The sequence below is a fragment of the Panthera pardus genome, unplaced genomic scaffold (assembly GCF_024362965.1).
Source record: "Panthera pardus isolate Hobbes unplaced genomic scaffold, ASM2436296v1 HiC_scaffold_16, whole genome shotgun sequence".
Taxonomy (NCBI): Eukaryota; Metazoa; Chordata; class Mammalia; order Carnivora; family Felidae; genus Panthera; species Panthera pardus.
In genome coordinates this window covers 20776144-20793400 of record NW_026526721.1, presented here as the reverse complement: position 1 = coordinate 20793400, position 17257 = coordinate 20776144, and positions in this window count along the sequence as shown.

Genomic DNA, 17257 nt, shown 5'->3' with positions numbered 1-17257 from the left:
TATAAAGTCGGAAGTAAATATCAAATAAGTTTAAAAATCAATAACCTAGATAGAATGTGCCTATGGTACGTATTGTTTTCCTTTTGCTGTTATAACACACTTTTACTAATTTAGTGACTCACAGCAACATAAACTTATGCTGTTACAGTTCTAGAAGTCAGAAGTCCAAAGTCACTGGGCTAAAGTCGAGGTGTCAGCATGACTATTTCCTTCTGGAGGCTCTGAGGGGAGCATCTGTCTTTCCATTGTTTCAACTTCTAGTGGGTGCCTCTATTGTTTGGCTGGTGGTCCCTTCCATCATCAGAGGGCATCACGCGAACCTTGGATTCAGTCATAGCATCCCCTTCTTCCCGGCTGGCTCTTTTTGTACCCCTCCTCTAAGTACCATTGTGATACATAGGACCAATCTGGATAATCTGTGATACCCTTCCCATCTCAAGATCCTTAACTTACCTTTGCAAAGTCTCTTTTGCCATATAAGGTAACATCCACAAATCTGGGGGATTAGGACATGGACATATTTGGAGACCGTTAATCTTCTTACCAAGTGAGAGTTGTATAGTTCATAATTATAATGGATTCCATGACATCAACAATTAGGTCTACAATTAATATTTAAGAAAGTTACAGTATGACTAAAAAGATATTAACTTAAAAGAAATATTGTTTGCTGCTTATCAACAATAACGTAGTAAAATCCAAAAAGTATAAGTCTGTCTCACATCAAAATACCAAAAATGAGGAATTGTTTTATAATATGGAGAATTAATCCAAATGGTACTGATATCAGGTAATTATTTCCTAATTTTCATATATTTCACTGTGACTTAAAGCAGATACACAGATTTGCCTTAATGTAAGCAATAAGATGAATCTATTTGATGTTTTAAAATGGTTGAATTAAAATTCCTAAAACTTGAGAAATATGTTAATAGAAAGAATATTGATTGAATCCTAACATTTAGGTTCCCTGGCTCCCAATACTACATCTTAGTATTAAGAGATTTCTACACTTCTTGATATTAAAAATAGCAACTAAGCCTCTGAAGTGTAGTGTAGCTTCTTAGTGGATAATTTGTTCTTTGAAGAAGCAGGGCGAGAGGGAGAGGGGGAGATGGGTGAAAGAGGGAAGGAAATGAAGGAAAGAGAAGGAGGGAACTTAATAGAGTAAATTTTCAACCTTGCTAAGGATTCTAAGTCTTCACATTAATAGCTCTTGGTCCTGATCTATTTAACCAATGAGTGGATTTATTTTTTCCATAGCAATGAATGCAGATTTATTTTTTCTTGTTTGTTTCAATTTAAAGTAGAAAGGACTAATAGAATTCTATCTCAGACTATATGTGTACCTTTGAGTGCTTATGAGGTGCAGATTGTTCAAAATATTGCTAATTAGATTGATTTACAAGGCAAGGCCAGTGCCTATTATAATTGGCTTTAAAAGTCATAAAATTTATTTTCAGATATAATTTTGTGTTGGTTCACAACCTAGGGACCTTACTGGGTAAGATCTGAAACAGGCCCCTGTACACAGAAGGCAGGGAGAGATGGAAGAAAAAGGCAGACCACTCCAGATTGGTCTGGTGACAGTCAAGAAGTAAGAGAACTTACCTGCCAGGTTTGCCTTGGGAGGCCACAAGATGAGTAGATCTCTGCACCCAACTCCCAGAATCCTAAAAGTTTATATAGAGGCCTTAATCGAGTTCAGTCTCACATTCAGTCCAGACGATGTCAACAGCATATTATTCTCAAGATTGTGTTTTTGAAACTGACTCCTTTTGTGGGAATTGGTGGGTGAAAGGTACATTCCAAGGACAGGGAAGAAGCTATGGGGTGTCTGACTGCTGATAACCTCCTCCAACAGTCTGTAATGATAAAGGTAAGCTAAAAGTAGAAATACAACTTTTAGTTCATTTTAACATATTCATAGTAGAATATTGGGTAGAAAAATTGGGCTTAGTAACAAAATTATCAGTGGTTGAGTGTGTGTTCTCTTTTACTGTTCTTTGTTTCTCCTTTTTCTGAGCCTTCGTTTGTTTTAGAGATTATCTTTCAGATGTTGCATTTCGGGAAAACATTTCTAAGACAGCTTATGATGGACTGTGAATTGCTATGAACTGTTATTGTAAAATAGATATTTTGTGTTGAAAAGAGCGTATGCTCCAGGTAATATCTGAAATGGTGTGGAGAGATGTTTTTTTGATGTTTCAGGGTATCTAAAAAGTTTCCACTGAAAACAGAAAACTTGACTATTTTTGCCATCCTATCTCCTTTTTCATTAGCCATTTTACTCCAAAACAGGCCAACAACATATGACGTGGCTGAAAACTCTTCCAACAGAGCAATTGTAAATGACTCTAAAAAGAACTTGACTTACCTTCCCAACCCCCACACTCTTAGTCTGAGGGCTATGATTGTCTCAGAGCCTGTTGCCAGTGCCTTAAATCCTTTTGGGATATAACATGGAATAAAAATACATCTGCATTCATCCCCATATTCTAGGAAAACTAACCACTCACTCAAATAATAATGTAAATGACTTACTGTCAAGTTATCTGCATTTAGATATGTTTGATGCTATCATGTATATATTTTTAACCAGAATGTTCCCAGTGGTTGCGTGATGTCATAATGTTGTGGTCTATTTAAAATCATTGTTTTCACTTGTCCCACCACCTCACAAATAACCTCTTAAACTCTCCTCTTAAACTGACCAGGTAATGTCCTTATCGTGCACTCAGTCACATGAATCAGAAAGCAAGGTCCAACCTTGATCCCCTCTTCTCTCTCAACTCTTAGATTCAGTTGGCTGCCACATCTCACCATTTCTCGATCTCAAATATTTCTCTATTTTACCCATTCTCACTGCTTCTCGTTTGGTTTCAACCCCTGTCATCTTTACAGTGATTATGTGTGTTTTAATTATACATCTGCATGGTTCTGTTCTAATTCCATCTGCATTCCAAATTGCTGCTATGTGAATCCTCCTAAAAGGCAAGTGTGATCACATTTCTACCATGCTTTAAATCTTTCCTTTGTTCTCAGTCATATACTAGTATTTTCTACATTGCACATTATAGCCCATTAGTGGATTATAAAATCAGTTTAATGGGTCTGAACCAACAATGTTTTAAATAAAATAGAAAATAATACATTAAACAACAAGAGAAGAGGAAATAAGGTTAAGAATATTTTTGTGAGTATGCACATACACATTAATCTCTGCTATGTAGACATTCAGACATGTTTCTCAATGTGGTTTGCATTCAGAATTAGGAAAGCCATAGGCCTGTACCATAAAAATCAAAGCTTCTTACCATAGCCTAAAGACGCTTCAAGATGAAGCCTGTGACCAAATGCTCAACATCATTTCTTATAACTTTGTCCCCTTGTACTGTCCTGAAGCCTCAACTATTCATAATTCCTTAAACTCATTGTGATTTGTATATTGATTCCAGACTGTCTTGATATTTTAACACAGACATTATTTCCATTAAAATATTATATGCCAGCAGTTTTCAAACCTTAGCACATATCAGAATTACTCGAAGGTTTGTTCAAACATAGATTGTTGAGCCCAAACTCTCAAAGGTTTAATGGAGTGCGTCGGGGGTTGGACCTAGGAATTTGCAGGTGATGTGAATACTGTGGTTTCATGGACCACAGTTCAGATACTGCTGTTTTATATCCAGTCTCTCGATCGCAAAACAAGACAAGTGACCCTTGTCTGGGTTGACTTTGAGCATGCTTTTATTACAGGTATATAATATTTTACAGGGTTCTTTGTTAAATGCAATTGTCTTTATTTTCATGACTCTTCGTATTCTGTATATAGCATGAATAAGATGAAATTTATTTTGGAGCAAGAAATAAAATTTTCTTCTAGTTGGACTACTTAGTTAATGAGTAGCCCATAATAGGTGCCAAAAATTCTTTAGTGAAGGCCCGAGTGAAACACATAATTTTGAAGTCTTCACCTTATTTGTCTTTTCGATTTTTTACTTTTCTTATATTTAAAATCATCAGCAGTTAAAGGGCATGCTGGTGTGCTGACTGCAGTTGTAGCTTTCAAACTTATCAGGGTAGTAATGAAATGCCTCAGAGATAAAGGTGAGCTCGGAGTTATTTCTTGGCCCCATTACTTATATATTTATAATAATGAGAGACATCGTGAAGACATTTCTAGAAGATATTCCGAAAGCCAGTTTAAATGTCAGATAATTTTCTTAAATGTTGTGTTCAAGAGGTGAAAAAATGTTTAGAATGGAATTGAAGTTAATGTCACAATATGTTTCAACAATGTTACAAAGTTCAGTCAAACGTCTGTGCAAATAATGGTTTGAAAGAAAGACTAGTATAAATCAAGTTTACTTTTAAGTTAAGAATTTGAAAGAGGCTGTGTGTGTACTTTATAAACTATACTTCATTGCCAGATTCTTGGCAACACATGTAAACCATCCTTGCCATACTATTCTGGATCATCATTGTCTTAACTTCAGATACACAGGTACAAATCAGATAAAATGTATACAAAATATGCAAAATCCAAGTAGGTGCCATTTAAATCTACGTAGAAAATTGTTGTCCTTAGATTAGGAACATTATGAAAAATCCAAAACTTCAATTATGAAACTCAGTAAAAGAGAAATTCATACCTCTTTCTTCCCAACCCAGGGAACAAAAACTAAAAGAAATTATCAAAGAATTTGTGTAAGGTTATGTATTAGAAAGGATGTTTAATTATAGATATCAAGACTCACTCTTGTTATTTTGAATATAAATTAATTTACTGAGCTGCGTGAAATCAGTTTGAGGTCTCAAGCAATTCCAGGAAAAATTCCTAGAGCTATCCAGCCGCATTGCCCACCATGAAGACCATTGTGCCTGTCACAACAGTGAAGTCACAGAATATGACAGTTGCAACCGCAGTTATTGGACTCACATCCATCCTACCTCTTCTGTAAAAATAAGGTGTTAATCTGAAAGTCTCCTGGTAAATAAGCAGCGACGTACCTGATCACAAGCAATCCTCTGATGGGTAACAGAGGAGAGTCCCTACTTCAATTCAGTGGGTAATGATTTATTTCCAATAAATAATGCTGGGCTAATTAGATATTTACCCTGAAAATGCATAAATAAACCATAAGACTTACTTCACTACACACTCAGTGATTAATTTGAGATGGATCATAGACCTGAATATGAAAGCCAAGGAGAAGAAGGAGAAGAAGATGGAGAAGAAGGAGAAGGAGAAGGAGAAGGAGAAGGAGAAGGAGAAAAAGAAGGAGGAGAAGGAGAAGGAGAAGGAGAAGGAGAAGGAGAAGGAGAAGGAGAAGGAGAAAAAGAAGGAGGAGGAGAAGAAGAAGAAGAAGAAGAAGAAGAAGAAGAAGAAGAAGAAGAAGAAGAAGAAGAAAAGGAGGAGGATGAGGAGGAGGGGGAGAAGGGGGAGGAAGAGAAGGAGGAGGACAAGGACAAAGTCAACCTGCTTGAAGAAACCACAAGATGATATCACCTTGACTGTTAATAGAATATTTTAAACAAGGCAAAATGTTCTAAAACAAGAGATAAATAGGGGCACCTGGGTGGCTCAATTGATTAAGTGTCCAACTTCAGCTAAGGTAATGATCTCAGGGTTCATGAGTTCGAGCCTTGCATCAGGCTCTCTGCTGTCAGCACAGAGCCTGTTTCAGATCCTTTGTGCCCCTCTATCACCTCTCCTCCCCTGCTCATTCTCTAAATAAATAAATAGGTAACTCAACCTAAAAAAAGATAGATAAGTGGATTTCATTAAAATTTAGAATAAAATTTTTTATCAAACGATTACGTTAAAAGTGAAAAGACAACCCACACAGAAGTGGAGAAATATTCTCAGTTGGTAAAACTGAGAAAAATGTTTGTATACAGAATACATAAAGTATGGCTACACATTAATAAGGAAAGGTTATAAACCCATTTAACAGTGGATACAATTATTAAATGGAAAACAAGAAAGCACTAACTGGCTTATAGATATTTGTAAAAGGTGCTGAACATCATGATTTAGAAGATAAATAAAGCTATACCCACAATGAGATACTAATCCACACCACACTAGTAAGAATTTTAAAAGGACAGATCACATCAAATGTTGTTGAAAATATGGAATAATAGAAACTCTTTCACATCACTGGTGGGAGTACCAACTGGCATAATCCGCTAAAATAAAAATGTGTATACTCTGTGATTTTGCAATTCCACTTTAGTCTTTAAAGGTTCAAGGTGACCTGGGATTATTGTTGGTGGACTTGGACTATGTTCCTGTTCTTTTTTATTTTTTTTAATTTCTTTTTTTAACGTTTATTTATTTTTGAGATAGAGAGAGACAGAGCATGAACAGGGGAGGGTCAGAGAGAGAGGGAGACACAGAATCCAAAACAGGCTCCAGGCTCTGAGCTGTCAGCACAGAGCCTGATGCGGGGCTCGAACCCACGGGCTGCGAGATCACGACCTGAGCCAAAGTCGGAGGCTCAACCGACTGAGCCACCCAGGTGCCCCTACTATGTTCCTGTTCTATCTGGAGGAGGATATCATCAATACATCTGGACCTTAGACCCGGCAAATCCTTGTTATCTTTTTGCTTCTCTCTTGCTTTCCAACTTGCTCATTTTTTTTTTCTCATTTTTCCCATTACGTATGGTTTTTCCCAGGAAGAATTTTGGTACGAAATGAGCTAGGCTACCATTGAGAGAAGGGTTAAGTACTTTTTCCTACTGCAATATCTTAGAATTAAATGAAAAGTAAAGTCATATTCACTTCTGGAAACGTACGTGCTTTATATTTCAAGTGCTTATAACATGTGAGGGGATCTGGTGTAATAAAGAATCTGACACAGAAACCTATACTCAAGTAAAGGGGATTATCTCAGGAATACCAGGAAGTAGGACCAATCCCACATTCTTAGAGACTGCATACTACACGTGAGATACTTCTCAGGGAAAGAAAACAGAAGACTTTTTTTTTTTTTCTTTTTCCCTCAAGCTTGTGGAATTTTCTGCACGTTGTAGCAAACAAATGGATGAAAATGACAGGGAACAAATGGATGAAAATACTTATTCTCTAATAAACATTTCAAAAATATTTGGTCAATGTTATCATTCGTGTCCTTTTAGGTTTGCTATAATGGGCACTTGATAGTTATGACTTTCTATGTATCCAATAAATGGGTCAACCACTTGTACGGCACTCAAGCCCACAACCCCAGTTTGTTTCCTGGACTTACTGTGTTGAATAGGAAAACATACATCTGCATAGGCTGAATAGGAAAGGACAGACCAGCTCCAGATGGTATGTGTTGCCGTCTCACTCTTCCTTTATGATCCTTCCATATCATCATGGTGTGACCATAAGTTGTTTTTTCGTTTGTTTCTTTTGCTTTGTTTTGTTTTGTTTTCTCCGATAGTTTCCAGGACTAGCATGAACAACTGCATTCCAGAGACAACACAAATATAGGTGACTCCTTAATTGTGTCATGTTTGTCTTAAGGAATATTCTGGTCCATTTTCTTCTTCCTCTCCTCTCCACTCCATGTCCCATTCCCATGCAAGAACTCATGCTTCCTTTCGCTGACCCCTCCAGCTTTTGTGTCTCCATCTGCACCTATTGTAATTTCCCCTTGATGAAACCTATTTTCAGATTTGCCTGTCCCCTTCTTTGGATACATGGAGACAGAGTAATTTATTCACCAAAGTTTGAGTCTAAGATCAGCAAGAACCAGGTTTATCATAATTAGTCCAGATGCCAGCTGTTTGTGAGTCACAGCCCTCAGCTTCAACCCAAACACTGCAACTCATGGAGGGACCTTGAGTATCTTGAGAATCCCACAAGTAGCAAGACCCTTGGCAAACCCCCAAAGCTACAAGATCAGCTGTGAATGTGCCACATCGGGGTGAAGAATGTAAGAAGTGAGCAGAAAAGGAAGGGTTTCCAGCTTTGTTGGATACATATTTCATGGCATTTTGCTTCGCTGAGAAGAGAAATAGGTATTTTAAATGAGGATACTTATTTAAATACCACGTCAGTATATTCTACACATAAAGTTGCATTTTAAACATAGGATTAACACATATTCAAATTCTAATTCTGTCACAAAGGGAAATTGTCATGAGGATAATAAAAGATAAGCTATCTAATCTTTGGCTAGTGAACAGATATTTAGCGTGTACCTAATATGTGACAGATCCTGTATTAAGTATTAACAACATAGTGATCTCAAGAACGAACTCTGTCCTTACTTAGTCTACATTTTAATATATTACAATGTGATCTGAATCTACTCAACTTAAGTGGATAAATAATTGTTGAGGGTGCTACCTAGTGAAGTTTATGATAAGCAAGAACCCATTGTTTGGAGAAAGAAAATCACAAACGCTGGACAGGAAAGATTTAAGATATTTTGTCATGTTATAAAGTACAAGAAATACCCAAAGAGCCATAGTATAGTAAACCCAAAATTAATATACAATCACATTTAAAAAATATGTGTACTATGACCAAAATAGATATTCTGACACCTGAAAAACAAATCAAGCATGCAAGGGGCTTGGAAGCTGTCTATGTTTCTAACAACAAGTAAGAAGGTGAAAAGACTGAACAATTGGCATCTCCTTGTCTGTGAGAGAGGAGAAAACAGCTGTCCCCATAAACACATGAAGAAAGGTAGTCATGGCTTACCGGGGAAAAGAATGCCACAGGAACCAGTGCCATGGTAGGAAAACCTGAAATACAACCGATGAATTTGCTATAAGTTCAGGTGTAGACAAGTCTGAATTAAAAAGTCCAAGGAGATGGGGCACCTTGGTAGCTTGGTCAGTTAAGTGACTGACTCTTGATTTTGGCTCAGGTCATGATCTCACAGTTCGTGAGTTCAAGCCCTGTGTTGGGCCCTGCGCTAACAGTAGAGAGCCTGCTTGGGACTCTCTCTCTGCCCCTTTCTCTCCCTCTCTCTCTCTCTCTCTCTCAAATAAATAAGTAAACATTAAAAGAAGAAGTCCAAGGAGACCCACTCATAGGATGGCCCCAACAATTTTGTGAGAACATGTTGTTAACATATTTTAGTTAAACAATATTATATATATTATATATAATATAATATAATAACATATAATATATAATATATAATAATATATTAATATATATAATATATATATTAAGGTTACATATATATATATATTAGGGTTAAAAGAAAACCTTTAATTTTATAGAAGTAGTGGGTACCATAAGGAATATAATAAAAATATTATATAATTTAATATATGTATTATATAATATAATAAAAATAAAAAATATAATAAAAATAAAATAAAAATATAATAAAAAATAATCCCAAAGGTCAAATAGTATAATATAGCATTCAAATCTCACACACTAATATTATTTAAGAAAATTCAGTATTTTGGCAGCTATTTTGTATGCAGTGATATAAAGGTCATAAAACATTTCATTTAAAAGTTTGGGAAAAAATGGGGTGCCTGGGTGGTTCAGTTGCTAAGCATCCAATTTTGGCTCAGGTCATGATCTTGTGATTTGTGAGTTGAGCCCTGAGCCAGGCTCCATGATGACATCTTAGAACCTGAAGCCTGTTTCAGATTCTCCTTCTCCCTCTCTCTCTGCCCCTCCCCTACTCTCTCTCACTCTCTGTCTGTCAAAAAAAATAAACATTAAAAAATTTAAAAGTTCAGGAAAAATTGTTTACGAGTTGCATCTATATTGATGATTCTGTCTTAATTGCTCTTTCTTATCATATAGTCACTCATTAACTCCCAAAATGTCACGCTGACTACAGTATCACTTCTGAAAGATAATCTACCACTTTCTATGTACTAAACTATGACAGCCGCTCCCCATGTTCCCATCGGTTCAGTCCCTTTGCAGTGTTTGACACTTATTCACCCTCATCTTCCCCTTGAAGATTGTTTCTCCTTTGGTTTTTGTGATGGACTCTTTCCTATTATACTTTCATTTTTTTAAGTTTGTTTATTTTGAGAGATAGAGACCATGTGCAGGGGAGAGGCAGAGATAGAGAGAATACCAAGTAGGCTCCTTGCTGTCAACATGGAGCCCAATGCGGGGCTCAATCCTACAAACCACAAGATCACGACCTGAACCAATATCCGGAGTCAGAAGTTGAACCAACTAAGCTGCCCAGGAGCCCCTATCCTTTCATTTCTGATCAGTTACTCCCACTTCGATTCTCAAGCCAGCTCCTGGCAGCAATGTTCTTATTTTCTGACCTTTTATGGATCTGTACCCTATCTTTAATCAGATGTTCTTGATATACCTGAGATGTATGCTGTTTGCTTTCGACCACTATATTCATCCCAATTATCTTGTTTGCCAATAAAATTTTTACTTGGTGCTTAAGATTTAGGTGACAACATTCCTTCCTTTGCAGTTTGCCTTTACTTTTATTCTTATATTTAATTCACAGGGACTTTCACATGTCTGCATTTCCCAGGACACAGAAATGGCTCTGGTATATTTAATCATTCAAATTATGCAACAGAACAATCAACAGCTTTAAATTCAGAAAACCTAGATTTAAACTCCAGCTCTCTCACTCATAGAGGTGCTTAAATTTTAAGGAATTTAATTAGTGTCTGGCAGACTTAGTCTCTTCATATGAAAAAGAGTTCATAAGAACTATCCTATATGATATTTATGAGAATTAGAAGATATAAGAATGGGCAGAGAACATTTCTAAGGTTTACTAGAAGCTCTCTGCATAGCCTATTCTGTCCGTACATAGAAGCGGTTACCTATATGGATGGTTACAACTGATGCAATTGATATTAGCAATCAGTTTGGTATTTATTCCATTCTTCTCCACTTTTTAATAATCATTTAGCGAATTGATTTCTTAAGCAGGAAATGTAGTTTTACAATTTAATGTTGAATTAGACTGTTCTTTGAGTGTAGAGTTAAACTTGAAAATATCAGCCTTTCTGAAAACATTCACATGCCAATCAGAATTAATCACTCTATGGCTCCATGGTGCATCATGTGACCTTTCTCAGGTGTTGATTTCTGTTCTGTGTTCGGTGATTTATATGATTACCCATACCTGAAATATGAAGTCAAGTCTTCATAGTAAACTTTCTGCATATTTAAGCAAATTTTTCATACCCACCATTAATTCATTTCTTGCAAAGTCTTCCAAAGTAAATTTTATACTGGCAACTTAATTCATATTATAAAATACACAAAATCATTACTGGGAATTATAGAAAGAATTTATTTTGTTTCTATTTTTTTTTCCCTTTGGAAGTTCTAAACTTCCAAAAAAGTCCTAGTTCACATAAAGCCCAAGTAGACTGTTAGAAGTATAGGTGCTTATACCATTCCTGACTTCCAGGTTATCTGGAGAATATTTGGCTATTTTCCTACACAATGGCCACAATCCACGTTAAGCTACATAAACATTTGTTCTGGAGATAAGTAAAAATCAATACAGTTGACCCTAAAACAACATGGTTAGGGGCGCCAATCCTTTACACATTTGAAATCCAAGTATAACTTAGACTCCTCAAAAACCTAGCTACTGATAGCTTACTGTTGACTAGAAGTCATACCAATAAAATAAACAGTACTTAACACATATTTGGTGTATGCATTATATACTGTATTCTTACACTAAAATAAGTTAGAGAAAAAATGTTATCAGAAAAATAAGGGTGAGAAAATACATTTAAAGTACCACACTGTACGTTTAGAGAAAAATCTGCGTATAAGTAGACCCATGCAGTTAAAACCCATGTTGTTCAAGGGTCAATGGAAACTTGAATCACCAATGTTGGATGTGAAGAAGTTTTCTTGATTAGATAAGGTGAAAGATCGAATACAAGACAGCCTGTGCTTCTCACAGGGAATTAAGCAGGAAAGAAAGAAGCCCAGGAAAGTTTGGTGAGAACCAAAGAAGAAAACAGTGCTGTTAGGGTTTAAGACGTAAGACTCTGGCTAAGATAAAATGAAGAAAGAGAATCTTGTTATTTACAAGCACAGCCAGGACTAATTCTGTTGGAATAACAGCCACTGGCAGTAATCTTTGTCTTTTTGTAGATCGTCCATCCATAATCTTTCAGTGCTCCTGCAGGGAAATCCAATAGTTCTTTACATTATTTTATTGCATGCAAACTTCCATTAGAAGTCAGCAAATTATGTGCAAGATCTGTAGCTATTTCTAAAACCTATCTGAGGGAACCTTAACAACTTGAATAATATTCTAGATGACTAACATGGCAAAATTCCAAAGCTCTGGTTTACATGTCAACATCTACTCTTTAAACTATTTTATTTAAAAAAAAAATTTTAACGTTTATTTATTTTTGAGACAGAGAGAGACAGAGCATGAACCGGGGAGGGGCAGAGAGAGAGGGAGACACAGAATCTGAAACAGGCTCCAGGCTCTGAGCTGTCAGCACAGAGCCCAACGCGGGGCTGGAACTCACGGACCGTGAGATCGTGACCTGAGCCGAAGTTGGACGCTTAACCGACTGAGCCACCCAGGCGCCCCTCTTTAAACTATTTTAAAGTAACGTTCAGGAAACTAAGTTCACAGATGTAGGCACTACAAACTTAGTAGGAAATAAATCTTAGTCTCTTGATGAATCTTTTAAGTCCTTAGTCTTCACCAGAATTCTTCTCGATCGATAGTGGTTTTGTAAGGTTAATTGATTTGAATTGGATATCATACTATTATTCTCTGTGCTTTTTTTCTGAAAGGGAACATCCACTCTGCTATAACTCACAGCGGAGTACAGTCGCTGTGATCTGCTGATAAATGCTGATGGTCAATTTTGCAGTGATTGACCCAGAAGAAGATGGGCCAGGGTGTTTGGAGTGGAGCCCAGTGAAGGACCACAAAATTGTTGCAGAAGCTATACCAAATTTGGAATAAAATATTATTCCAGCAAAAGTCCCTAAGGTTATGTTAGACCCATGATATCAGCACAATTACAGGGCTACTCTCAACATTCATTTCAGGCAAGCTAATTTTCTTAGAAATTCTCAAAAACCAAAGAGCAAAGACTGAAAAGAAAAAGCTACCTAGTTCTAAATAAAGAAACCCATTCTTATCAGTTTGTTCAAATATCACAGTCAGCAGCATCCTCTAAATCCTTTGTTTATGTGTATACACACAATCTGATGTTCCATAAAACTTGCTGCCTGCATCCACAAATATAAATGTAATTTCTGCTGGTAATTTTAACAATTAAAAGGCTGGTGTTTCGTGCCATTTCTTGTGAACAGTCTCGTTTGATTGCAAGTTTTTAGTTATACTCCCCAACTAATTCTTCTTTTTTTCCGTTTGTAGTAGCAAGTGGAGTTTTGTGGCAGTATTATTTTTAAAATTATTAACCCAAGTCTATATAAAATAAAGGAGCACATAAATCAGTGACCCAAGAATAGTTAAGTATGCTGGACACATTATTTTTTCATAATTAATTGTATTTTTTCACAATTAAGTTTTTTCTGAGTTGTGCTTTGAATAAAATGGCTTAATGATCTTTGAGTTTCATTCCCGTACCTACAAACCTGAGTCATTTGCTTGCTTACCTAAGTACACTTTCCCTTTCTATTAAGAGGTGCTGTAGTAATGCAATATCATGGCATGATTGAGAAAATATGGTATTTCATTTCCCAATATATTACAAAAAATATAGGTAGATAGATGATAGATAGGTAATAGAGCAAACATGTGTTTTATGTATTATATATATTAATATTATATAACTGTATAATTTAGAACTGGAGTCAGCAAACTTTTTCTGTAAAGTTAAAGAAAGTAAATATTAGACACTGCAGACCATATGGTCTGTCACTATTACTCAATTCAACCAGCCAATTTGGCAGAAAAGCCATCACAAACACTATGCAAATGAATGTGTATTGCCAACTCCTGATATAGAATGTATGTATTATCTATAGTATACTATAATGCATATTTGGATATGTAAATGTTATATAAATATGAATAACCTGAATCAAATATTTATAGACAAACATGCATGCATGTGTTTAACTATGTAACAGATTAGGTTAATCAATACTAATGACAGGATAAGTTAGGTAATGTCAGTTATACGAATTTAAATATTACCTAAATTTGACAGTGGATGTTTCAAGAAACTAAAATTCTGTGAAAGACAGGAATTTCAAATTTCTTTTAGTATGGGATTGGAAAAAAAAAATAATTCTAAAAAAAATGGATCCTGCCTGTAGGATTGGATAAACTTATAAAATAAACAAAGTCTTCTTTCCTAAGGATCATTTGATCAACAGCCCACATCCTGAAGCCTTTGCTTGGCTGGCCTGAAATGATGTTTTGTTTTGTTTTCCTTTGAGCATGAAAGGGCACTGCAACCATGCAAAGCTATAAAGATAGAACCTGATAAAATGTCTGCCAACTTGAGTAGGGATGGCTGGCAAGATATAAATAGGAAAGGATTCAGAGTCTCTATTCATTCCAAGGAGGAGCCTAAAGACAATATAGAAACAGACTTGAATCCAGTGGAGAGGACTTTTAATCAGGTTTAATGTCAGGTAATCATGTCTGCAATCATGATTTTTGTGTTTATCTGCTTCTTAAGGTTTTAAGGTTCTTAGAACCTGATACATTAGATTTTTAAATTTATTGAAGTATTTAAATCTGAATAGATGAACTTATAATGAGTGTTTACACATATTAATGTGTTAAATTAATAAATTATTTGTCAAGGTATAAGTAACATGTTAGGAATATTGGTTTCTTGATGTTTAAAGAATGCTGATTTTAATAGTCATAAAGTAAGGACATTGAAAAAATTCCAAATTTGTTTCTTATAAACTAGATAGAATCCATCAACATTCTAAAAGTTAAATGTGATAAAATCCCAATACTGAAGACAAATTTGAAACCTAAATCTATTGTCAATAAAATATAAAGAGGAAAAAACTATCATAAAAAAGAAATGATCATTTCTAATCATTAATAATACAGATATCACTGCCAATATATGTTTATATTTCCTGTTTTCTATTTAATTTATTCTTTCAACATTTAGTAATGATTGATATTTCATATAAATATAAGTATTTTAACAACAAAACATAATGAGATAAAGTATCAAAAAATGAAAATAATTACTTGTGTGTTATAGCCCACAGTGCAGCTGAATTCTTTTTACTTTACTGGCAGTGATGGGTTGCCTTGTCAAATTAACTGATAGAAAACACGTTTTTTCTTGGAACTGTCTCAATATTCTATTCTTGACCATTAATCTTCCTTTTTTTATGTGCTTCTAAAAGTTAGCTTCTAGAAGGAGGTAAGAGCCTTCTGTCACATTATTAAGTGTAAGGGAAGATGGGAAATTGTAATCTCATAAATATGGTGCAGGGTCAGAAGATGTTTTTAGTTTCTTGTATTTTTCCTTCACTCACCACCCCACATTACCATATTTTTCTCATCACTAGAAGAAGGTTTACATTCACCATGTAAACTCCCAGGAGCTGGGGTGCCTGGGTGGCTCAGTCGTTAACCATCGGATTTCAGCTCAAGTCATGATCTCACGGCTTGTGGGTTTGAGTCTTGCTTCTGGTGAGCCCTGCTTTTCTCCTTGCACCCTCTCTAGCTCTCTCTCTCAAAAAAACAACAACAACAACAAAAAAAAGATAAACTGTCAAGGCTGTTAAGAGATTTAAATACTTTGAGAGATTTTATAAGTTGTAAAATGTTACTAAGGTGTAACACTATATTGTATGTCCTCACCAAAAGATAAACATTTAAACATCAAAACAATTGTAAATATCACTCAGGCAGATTTCCATTATTTTCCATTTAATTCTACAAAACTCTTTCTTTAAAAACAGTTTCTACAAAACATGTTGCTACCTGTAACATACCACTGACTTAATTAACTGAACTTTTTGATTTATGGTTTTAAAATGTATCTGGGGGAGCCTAGGTATTCAGTAGGTTAAAAGTCCAACTTCGGCCCAGGTCATGATCTCAGGGTTCGTGAGTTCCAGCCCCATGTCGGGCTCTGTGCCGACAGCTCAGAGCCTGGAGCCTGCTTTGGATTCGTCTCTCTCTGCCCCTGCCTCACTTACACTCTGTCTCTCTCTGTCTCTCAAACATAAGAATAAACATTAAAAAAAAATTGTTTTAAGTGTGTCTGCAATATTTCCCAAAGAGTAATATTAGTAACAATTTCCTTAATTATGACTATGAATATGCACAGAATTCATTTTTTAGAAGAATTAATCTAAATTTCATCAAACGCTCATTGTATATTAGAAAAATGGGTTAGTCCTTATTACAACTTTTGTTTCAAATAATGTTCTTTAATTACATTAAAAGAATATCAATTAACCAGTGATACAGTGATCACAATTACCAGTGATACAGGTAAAGAAGTGAACCTTAAAACAGATAGTAACTAAGAGAGTGATGTGCACATTCTCTCTTTTGATATTCCTATCAATCTCCGTGAATTTAATGAATAATTAATATTCACTGAATAGATGATTCCAAATTACTGCCTTTTGATGAGATATAAAGCAGTTCGTGATATATTTTACCTTAAAGAATGGTCCGTGGTTCATATCTTTGTCTTATAGACATCCTAGGCAGTGAATATACGACCCGAATATGCTCACTTCATTTTATTTTGTCTCACTGCCAGTCTTTTAGAGAAAATGTAGACTGGCATCTTTGGGGTGTGTGATCTTTAGGAGTAATCTAAGGAACAACACCAACGTCTGTCAACTTGTCTGCTATTTGCAGCCTAGAAAAAACTTCACATGCCCTCATGTCCCAGAGGTTATCCAAAATAGGCCTGACTGTCTTAAGAACAGTTGGTGCTTCATTCTGAGATTGCTTTCCAAGTTCAGAATCCTTATTAGAGAAAAAAGAGGCTTAGGAAAACAGATGTTCAGTTGAGTGGAAAGAATAGATAACAGACATATCCATGAATCAAAATGGATATTTATAAGAAAACAAAGTAAACATTTTTGTCTCTGTATTATTCCATTTTAACACAATATTCTAGTCAAACATTAACAGTTTAGTCAGAATTACAAAGAACACTCCCTTTTTAGCCATGGCATGAATTCACAGGTGGTAGGATATTTAAAAAATTAAAGCATTTAAAAAAATATATAATTACCAGGAGTCACATTTGTCAACTTTATTATAGGACAATTGATGGAAATATTTAAGAAACTGTTAGTTTTTATTCCTCTG